Source organism: Drosophila erecta, unplaced genomic scaffold (assembly GCF_003286155.1).
Source record: "Drosophila erecta strain 14021-0224.00,06,07 unplaced genomic scaffold, DereRS2 tig00000000-arrow-pilon, whole genome shotgun sequence".
In the NCBI taxonomy this organism is placed as follows: Eukaryota; Metazoa; Arthropoda; class Insecta; order Diptera; family Drosophilidae; genus Drosophila; species Drosophila erecta.
This window is the reverse complement of record NW_020825194.1, coordinates 2,503,371-2,513,486: the sequence shown is the minus strand read 5'-3', so window position 1 is coordinate 2,513,486 and position 10,116 is coordinate 2,503,371.

Genomic DNA, 10,116 nt, shown 5'->3' with positions numbered 1-10,116 from the left:
AGAAAAATAAATAAAAAACTCATATTCGTTGGAAATGAACTGCAAACACTGCCTAGTTACTTTAAGAGTTTTTTTCAATTAGTAAAAACGTTGATCTGTGATTTTGAACCTATAAGTTATAAGAAAAGTAAGTCTTGAAAACAGCTTCCCTTACCTTCAACAATTTTGTTTGAAATGAAATTCCGTGCCACCCAAAATGCCATTAAAATGCTGCTTTTTTCCCATTTCGCGACTTTGACTTCCACAATTTTCGCGCATTCAATTCAATCAAAGCGCAACGCTCCGCTCGACTCGCCTGTGGCTTTGTTTTCGGCGTCTTTTGTTGTTGCGCCGCTGCAGTCGTTGCGAAAATTGTTTAAAATTTCAAATTAGCTGCAGTTCGCAGTGGTAATGTCGCTACATTTGCTGCCATTTCTAGGAGCGGTCTCTTTAGCATTTACACAGCCCCGGCATTCTGGAACTCCGCCGCCCAGCTGCCACCCACTGTGGGTGATGCCATACTTAACTTGGCTCAAATAAATCATTCCCATATCTACCAGCCCCACATGCCACTGCATTTTCAAGGGCGGTGTTCCGTGCCTCTGTTTAATAACCGGAATTGTAGCCATTTATCACCTGCAAAGGAGAAGCTATCCAAGCGCAGTAACTAAAGCAAACAGTCAAAGGGTCTTGCCTTTAGTTCTGGACCCTATTCAGGAAAAGGTGCTGGAAGTAGAAAAGATAGCAGAGATAAGCAGTGCCTCGACTATCTGATACCTGTGATCTACGCCAATGTGTAAATCCTCGTATGAAGATAAGGTGCATTCTAATAACGCTTGCTCGCGGGCTTAGTTATGCCTTAAAATTCAAGAAGTGCTCCCACAGAAAAGTGAAATTCCCCTGTGACTCATGGGGTTTTCCCGGCATTAGCCCCGAATAAGGCCGCGCTTGAGCGTATGTACTTGTATTTACGCACTTGAGCAAGTTTCCGTTTTGTACAAATACGCGCAAACAGGCCAGTAATAATTGCGATGAACCCATATTGGTCCGTGCAAATGGACAAGCCCCCAAGGCAAACAAAGGGCTGGAACGGGTCTTCCATAGAAAGGAAAACCGCAGGCACAAAACCGCGATAAGGCGCTGAATATCAGCCGTGCTCAGGCAGACTATGCTCGTATGTGGTCTTGGACCGATGAGGCGAGTGCGGTGCGTGCCCGAGCTGATAATTCCGCTGGAGAGTCCAGACCGCAGACAAGACGATACGGATGAGTCACCAGCAGTGGGCCACCAGAAGCCCAAGTGTTCCACAAGCTCGGCACGAGCGCCACGGAGATCAGAGCTGGCGGGTTGGCTATTAAAAGGCTGCCTCCATCAGAGAACTCCTTGCTGTGAAGTTTCAAGCCAAACGGAGGCAGTGAAGTTGATTAATTTTAAAATATGTAAAGGTTTCGGAATGTAAGCGCAAAGTAGCTTTGGGTAAACACAAGCTGTGACTCACATCCGCGTTTTTAACTTACGAGTAACACATATCAAGCTAGTCAAGGAACTTGATTACATTTCACGTACATCTCAAACTTTTTTAATTCAGTTTTTCCAGTTGCTAGGCTGCGAGTAGCCAACAGCTAGGAATTGTGTTATTGTGGCGACAGCACTGCCACGGACATCGCGAGCTGTAAACAAATAGGTAAATAAATTTACAACTGGCGGCTGCAGGCAACAGTTTGTTGTCGATGAATGAAAACGTGCTGCCAGAGGTGGTGGACCAGAGGGGTTGGGTGGCCACTTGGAGCCACGGGAAACTGGTTTTTGGCCACATGCACAAGACACAATGTAAATGGCAGCGGATTGGCGCACAATTCGAGGCTTGCCGCACACGTGTTGATTTCGCTGGCGATGCCAGCTGACAAACCTCCCACCACCCACCTGGCAGCCCCTTGTCCTGCCCCACCCCCAACCCCACTGCCCCGCGCCCCAGCACCGCCGAAAGTGGGTCAATTACAGGCTGCCATTGTCGCGCTTGCCACATGCACAGAAAAAAACTAGGGATCGCGTTACACTAGAAACACTCTGAAATATTTTCTCGTTTTCAGTTCATTCACTCAGTGATTCTAAACTAATAACTAATCATACAAACCGTTCCCAAACTATAAGTACTGGCTCGCTACAAATTGAAGTGCTATCAACTTAAATCGCACTAAAAAACCCTTAAACTTTTCTCTGTGCACGCATGTGTTCGCAGTCGCAGCGAACTCTAAACTTGCGAAATAATAAATTCAATTTCACAAAATGGGCTAAAAATCGAATCCCAAAACGGCCAAGACCATACGAACACAAACGTCCAAGTTAATTGTGAAATTCAATAGCTGCCCGTATTGCTTGCCAACTGCTTCCGACTCTATCATGGTTACATCGTCCCATGGATGGTTCCGTAGTTCTGTGGAGGAGCACATGGTCCGGAATGCAGTTAATCAGTCACCTGATTAGCGACTGATTAGCTCCATTCGACGGAGATTGGGATTCGGTGACTCTGCTGTTCTCCTAATGGCTTTTTATGGCCTTTGATAAGCGGCTTTCCGGGATGCAGATGTATGCTGCACTTTGTGATCTATACCTAGTTCTGTTTTAGTCAGATGACAAATTCCTTAACCTTGTGCTGTTTCAAGGTGAAAATGTAATACTATGTCTGTAAACTGGACTTTACTTATTAATGGAGAAGCAAGCCCACAAACTAAGGTCTACAATGTTTTTAGGCTAAACACCCAAGTAAGCTAGACTCTTTGGCATATATACATACGTAGTCACTTGTTGTGCAACCAATCCCCTATTCCGAGGCGCCTCCCAGCTTTTTGTGGCTGCTCGCTCGGTCTGCCTGGCATTCGGGATCGGTTCTGCTGCGGCTGCTCTTTTCTTGGTCTGGATGATGATGATCCGTCCGTCCGCCTGTGTTTCCGTCCGTACCTCTGGCAAGATCCCCATCTCCATCTCCATCGCGATCCCCATCCCCATGCCGATCTCCATGTACGACGATGGCGGCGGCGGCGGCGTTGGCGATTAATTACCCTCGAAACGGCTTTGCTGATTTCAGCTTTACGAGCCTTTTTAATTTTTTTTCGCTGGTCGCCGTCGTTTCTTCGCCTGACAAGTTGAAATATGCTTCGGACACTTTCGAGCGAGGGGCATAAAAATACCAGAACCAATCTGAACTTTTTGTTCTCTCTGTTGCCGTTTCAGATTCTGGCTTGGATTTGCTTAGCGGCTTGTGGCTTGTGGCTGTTGTTTTTGGGCAGGCCTTTTGGTTTTATGGTTGTTTTGGCAAGGCATTAAACCATTCGGGCTTCGCTTTGTTCGTGCGACCGCCAATTGAGTGGATGAGAGGGGATGAGTTAAGGGCTCTCGATTCTAGAGCGGCCACCGCGTGGAATACGCAATATTTATAGACCTAGGTCCGGTAGTCCGACAAAGAGAGAGAGAGAGAGAGAGAGAGAGATAGAGAGAGAGAGAGAGAGAGAGCGAGAGCGAGAGCGAGAGCGAGAGCGAGAAAGTTACACTAGCTTACAGGAAAGTGCTCGAGGTAGTTCTAAGCTGCATGCTTCTTACTTAGCCAGTACATTCTCAGATCGCATTTCCCAATAAGCCCTATCTACACTGCCGAAAGCAAGCAATTCTTCGAAGAAGTATACTATATTTAGCTTAAATTCTCGAGCACTCTCATAGTTAATTCTAAGAAGCTCATCTAATCGAAAAATGTTTACCAACGGACGCATTTCCGTAAAGTTAAGAGCATGTATAAAAAAATGAAGTATTGTATCAAAATAATTGTATTTTTGAAAATGTTTGCGACTTTAGTTTACTTTTGCAAACTATTTGGTACAGTTTGAGTCGCACAGCAAAAGTAGTACCTTGCTACCTTTGCAACAACATTTGATCGAGAAGCGGAAATAAATCGATCTTGTGCAGGCTAGTGCCATAAACCCATTCTCTGAAATGGGTTAGAAGACAACTCTCTTTGCCACTGGGATGAGTCACATAGACGTCAATACCGACCGATATCGGGGAACTCGAGAAATGGGGTGAAAAATCCAAAGGCGTCACTGCCTCAAGGAGACCACCACTGATAAGCATTAGAACTGGAACACGTCATTGTTGGCCTGGAAAGGGGGGAAATGCTAATCGGATTGGGGATGCGAACGGGGATGGGGTGGGGGAAGGGGACATAACCCGCGTGGGGTTCAACGTACAGATGGCTTGGGGCCACACCTGTTGACGAAACTACAATAAAAATACAAAAAATACAAAAGGCTGCGACGCAATAAAGCAGCAGCAGCAACAAAGCGGCAGAACGCAGAAATCACGCCAAGATCATAAAGGCGAAACGTGCTAATAAAAGCAACAACAAAGCGCAAGTCGCGCTTCCCAGCGGTAGGAAAACCCCTAGGAGCTGCACTTGAACCCAGGTGGCATGCCGCCGATCTCCTCCAGCTGAACCTCCAGAACCAGTTGAAGATTCGGTTACAGTAACAGAAGACACTGGAGAGGCGGACCGAAATGAGGCCAAGGCAAGCAACGGACACGACCTCAGAAGCACCGCGAGAAAGCGGATAGCTAAAGTGAGAATGCTAGTAAATATGCTAGGATACATTTCACAGTAGAGAATTTCTTATGAAAACAATGCACCACTTTTTAAGCAACTGATAGGCCAACTGTATCGTACCGATTATTATGTTTTCAATTTCTAATGAAACATATTTCACTCATGAGTGAGCTGATTTAATTTGAGCTTGGCCAATCCTTTAGTAAGATATTTATGTTTTTTCCGTAACTTCAAGATTTTAAATTATGACTAACATAGTACGTACTTACTGCGCTTTTTAACATTTAACATGATTACCACAAAAAATTATGAATAATGCCTGTTACTCACCCACATAATCCATATAGCACAAAATATATTCAGCTACTACTTTTCAAGACTTTAGCTTTTTCAAAAATATTTTCCAGAACCATACCAACTGAATATTTGAACTGGCAAATTGACTGTAATTTTTCTCTGTGCTGTGATATTTCAGCGGTTTTTGCCGCCTTAAAGAAGCCGCCAAAATCGTGCGAGTTGAAACGCCCACGGCAACTGCAGAAGAGCGGCTTCCGTTCTTCGGCGCACGGAAGAATTCTTCTGTGAATTCTTCGCAGATTTCTGGCTCGCTCTTCTGTTTTGGCTCCCAATATTCGCAATATTCGTTATATTCGCGTGAGCTGCGATGCACCTATACCAATAACTAAGCGAACTGGCTGTTTCATTGAGCGGCGCACACAAACACGTTCGCAGTTCAATTAAAGGTGTACGCACTGTACGTGTCTCGAGTTCACTGTACCCGTTACCTTTCGCGCGTATTATTAACGCAAATATACACGAAATATAACAACAGCAGCAACAACAACAACTCGTACATCAAAAATGACTTAAAGCCCCGCCACACGTCAATGGAGTAAATGCGTTTGATAGACTGGCAAAAATGCATTTATGCTTAAATTAGTATTAACTTTACAAAATTTCTGTTTCCAAACAGTGATGCCATGGTATATTGTATTTTATTAAACCTCTGCACTTCTCACTTGCGCATTACTTGAATATGTTTCAAGATCTCAAATTTCTTGCAGTGTACCTGCACACATTCGGTATTTACTTGTGCGTAAGTGTTTGCGGCGATGGGACCGCTCCCTCGCCAAAAACGGAATAAAAACAATTTGTATCCTCGCGCTGATCGCTCCATAAACAATGGAGAATGTTGCATCCGCCTTTGTTGTTGTTGCCAGCTTGTTGTTGGCGTTATAAAAGTGTCATTAACATGTCAACGGGTCGCCAAAGTTCGCCCAGTGTTTGCGGTGGGTGGGCGCTTGTTTGCGGGGTGGGGTGGGGTGCTTTCGGTTATCCACAAAAACGAGCATGCAACTGGATTAAAAATGTTTGCGAGCGACCACCAATTCTTTTGAGGGGCTGTGCATATGCAAATTCCGCGTTTTTATTAATTTTAATCAGCAGGGAAATAAAACCCTTAGGCTCGCTGCTGCAAAGCAAGAAACAATGATGATCAAATGTATTTTCCAACAAAAATAGTCTGAAGCTAAGCTTTATTTATTTTCAAAATTTGGTGTAAATAAATTTGTAAAGAAAAATAAACTGAAATGTCAAGCATATCATAATTAAAATTCTTATCGTGAGTCATTAAACGTATGAGGAATTTAAAAGCTTATTCACCAGCAAAAAATATTTGTTAAAATATATATTATTTTCTGTAATATTTGCATATGAACAGTGCTCTAATTTCTTTGCGGTGTAACCTTTCTCCCTTTTGTTGTCAAGCGCAAAAGTTAAACGGTAACCGGCCCAAAGTTCATGCCGCTCTCCCGCTCTTCCGCTCTCCGCCCACCCACTACTACGCGACCACCCCCACCGCCACCTCACCCCCGTCATCACTCCCACTGTCAGTCGCTCTCTCTCTCTTGCCAAAAACAACTTCCAGCAGCAAGGAATAACAACAACAAGAACCACGGGGACAGAAACAGCGGGTTAAAAAAAAAACTATGTGACGCCCAGAGCAGAAAAGTCAATGATCGGCTGGCGCTGGCTGGTTGGTTGTTGTTGTTGCTGCTGTTGTCATAATTAAACCCGACAAATAAAATTTGAAGAAAAAAAAGCGGCCGCCGTCGCCAGGCTGAAATACACAATACAACACAATGAGACAACAATAAATTCTTCAATTAACATTCGCACAGGTAAAAGAGAGAGCGCGAGAGACAGGCAGCGCGGAGAGAGCGTGACGGTCAGTGCATCTGTATAGGTGTCTCTGCATGTGTGTGCGTGTGCCAGGATCATTTGCATTTTCGCAAGGTGTCGCATAAAGGCAACAACAACAACAACAACAACAACAACGACAACTCTCTGATTAAAATGCATTTACAACAACAGAAAATGGGCAGCGAAAAAAACAAGAACAAATTTCGTTGCTGCAAAAAAGTGGGCACGTCGTGCATATTTTAGTGATCCCCGTGTGGTTGTTGTTCTTGTTGCTGATTAAAAATCAGCAAAACAAAATTTTGAGGGTGTGGGGGGTAGAAATAGTGATAATTTGATAGGCAGTGCTGAGCGCTTTGGCTATTTTAGGGCTGAATATTACCTTGTTCCTTATGATATTTTTGTGTCGAATTTGCGATCAATGCAGCAAGTAAACATAAAATCAGTTTATAGTTAGGCTTAAAACACAAATCAAATTTGTTAATTTCATTTAAAATGTTTAATTTATGAAACAAAAATGGTTTTCAAATTCGCTATAATGACTCAAGCCATTCGAAATCCAAGATTTGCAATAGTTTGTTTATCTCTATTTTAAGATTTACATTGGGTAAACAAGTAACTTAAACTTATCATAAGACTCAATTTAAGAAAATCTATTTATGCAAGCAAACATAGTGCTTAAAACTGCAACAGTAGTGATAACATTTGTACGCTACTTATGACTAAAATCGAAATAATAAGCGTTAACGGCTATTATCTGCCCCTCTATTTGTCTAAGGTTACATTTATCTTAACTATAACTATAAATATATCTAACTATAAATATCTTTCCAAACAAGTGCGCTGGGACATAATAAATCTTGTTCTCATAATAGCTAAATAAATATTGAGTGTTTCCAATTATGATTGGGTTAGTCTACATCTCCTGACCTGGAACCACCGCCCTGCTGTTTGTTTGCTCCTGAAAAGCTGTCGCCAACCGATCGCACTTGTTGTTGCTGTTGTTGTAGTTGTTGGCGTCGCTGCTGCTGCGGCTGTTCTACATATTGTTATTGTAGCGTGTGGATTAGTCATACTCGGCGACGCAGGCAGCAAAGAAGACGTCGGCGGCGACAGTTCGCAGTGATCTATGGACGGGCGAACGGAGCGGATCGGCTAGTTCAGGCAATTGGCGCCAAATCGCAGGAGAGGGTACGAAAAGTGTCGGGAAGCAGCAGAGGTGTTGGCGAAAATCAAACACTGGACTCACCGCACATGCCAGATTAGTCACAAAAAAAAAAGCAAAACAAAACAAAAAAAAGTAAGAAAAAAGACAGCCGAAATAAAACGCGCCTCGTAATAATTTGTTTCTTCGGATCGTGTGTTATATTTTGTTCTTACTGTTCTTACTGGGTTTTCGCATTTAGTAGCCTTTCGCGCATTTTTTCCTACCTGGTTTTCGGAGCGCATTGAGTAAAATATTGAAAGCCCCCAAAAAAGAAAACACAGCGATCGCGATTGCACTTCGTCTCTCGTCGGCTACCCTCGGCCGCCTTCGGCTGTGCGCGTGTGTGCGTGCGGCCGTGTGTGTGTGCGCCTTTGAGCGCAGGTTTATCAAAATTTTCATTTTCAGTTTCAATACAATTTCTGCCGCGCTGCCGTGTGGACGTCTTGCCTACCAGTCAGTCGGTTCGGTCCTGGCTCTAAAAAACCAAATAATTCGAATTGAACAACGCGAGTTGGCGAGTGAGAACGTGCTGTGAAAGATTTAATTCGAAAAATAACAAAAGCAACTGGATGTCTGGCTAGCGAAAAGCACTTACTTACATTTGTACATATGTGTATCTAAAAAGAACATGCAGTGTCTGGTTTTTTCGATTCCGTCGCCTGTTTATGGCTAAATCACGTAATTTAATCCGTGTTTGTTTGCCCGATTCGGTGTTTGTTTACGCCTCGTTTACCGTTACCCAGCCACTTGGCCCGCACGTGCTGATCGGAAATCGCATATCGAAAATTGCCAATCGATCGGAGGGGCGGACAATCGATCGCGGACCTAATAAACCCGCTTTTCAAAAATATGCAAAGAGATGTAGCGGTTGACTCATCAGCGTGAAATTGCCAGGAACTCAGTCGCAAGCAGCGAAACTTTCTGTGTAAATATCTTTGGAGATTTCTGACCAGCAAATTGGAGCAAAATACCAAAAGTCACTAGTGTCAATAAGTCGATGAGGAAAAGTGTTTAATGCTACCGTAAATCACAGGTTAAAAATTAAATGTAAAGCCAAACAAATAATAAAAACTTATAATTGAGAAATCCAATAATACACTTAAGTAAGGTGAAACTTCTCTTAAAAAATATCTTGAGACTAACAAGTGAATTTCTGACATAAGTGCCTGCATTAAGCCTTAATAATACTTAACAAAGCCCCTCAATCCAAACCAATTGCCAAAAATTATATATAGCCAAACAAAAGCGTGTTACTAAGATTCGTACAATTAAAATACATGTAGTAAGTGCGGCAAACAAAACACGAGCAGCGATAAATCAAGCCAAAAATAAGTTCGCAAAAATAACAAACAAACAAAGGAGAGCAGGAAATTGCAGCATCTTGTGATAAACGCTGACAATTTGTTGCCCGTTGAATGATTGCACTAAAGGCCACCGAGATGCAGCACAACAACAACGCACTGCAGCAGCAACTGCAGCATCAACTGCTGCAGCAACATCAGCAGCAGCAGCTTCAGCAGCAGCAGCAGCAGCTTCAGCAGCAACAGCTACAGCAGCAGCACAATTCGCCCGACAATAATTATATTTGGGCAAACGGGCATAATGCGAGTATCAACAGCAACAACACGATGTTGCAGTTGCAGCAGCAACAGCAAATGCGTGCCGCCTCCTGGATAACCGATTGCAACAAGCAGCGCCACATTAACAACAATAACAGCATGAATGTCAATTACAATCAGCACTTGACGCAACAGCCGCAGCAGCAGCAGCCGCAGCAGCAGCAAGCGCAGTACATGCAACCCAATTACAACAACTACACGCAACAGCAGCAGCATCTAGTGCCCGCAACAACATCCCAATCCAGCAATCACTTCTACCAGTGCCAGCAGCAGCAGCAGCAATTCCTAGCGCCCACCACCACAACAGCAGCAGTGGTTGCAGCAGCCGCGCATCAGCAGCACCAGGCGCATCAGCAACACCAGGCGCAGCAGCAGCATCAGGCGCAGCAGCATCAGCGGCAGGACTTTGCATCCCTTCAAATGGGCAGACAAGTAAGTGGACCAGTTAATACTCTCGATAAGAAGATTTCCAAAATATTTGACTTGTTTGTGCGAGTAATAGGTATCTGATAAGCGAGGTA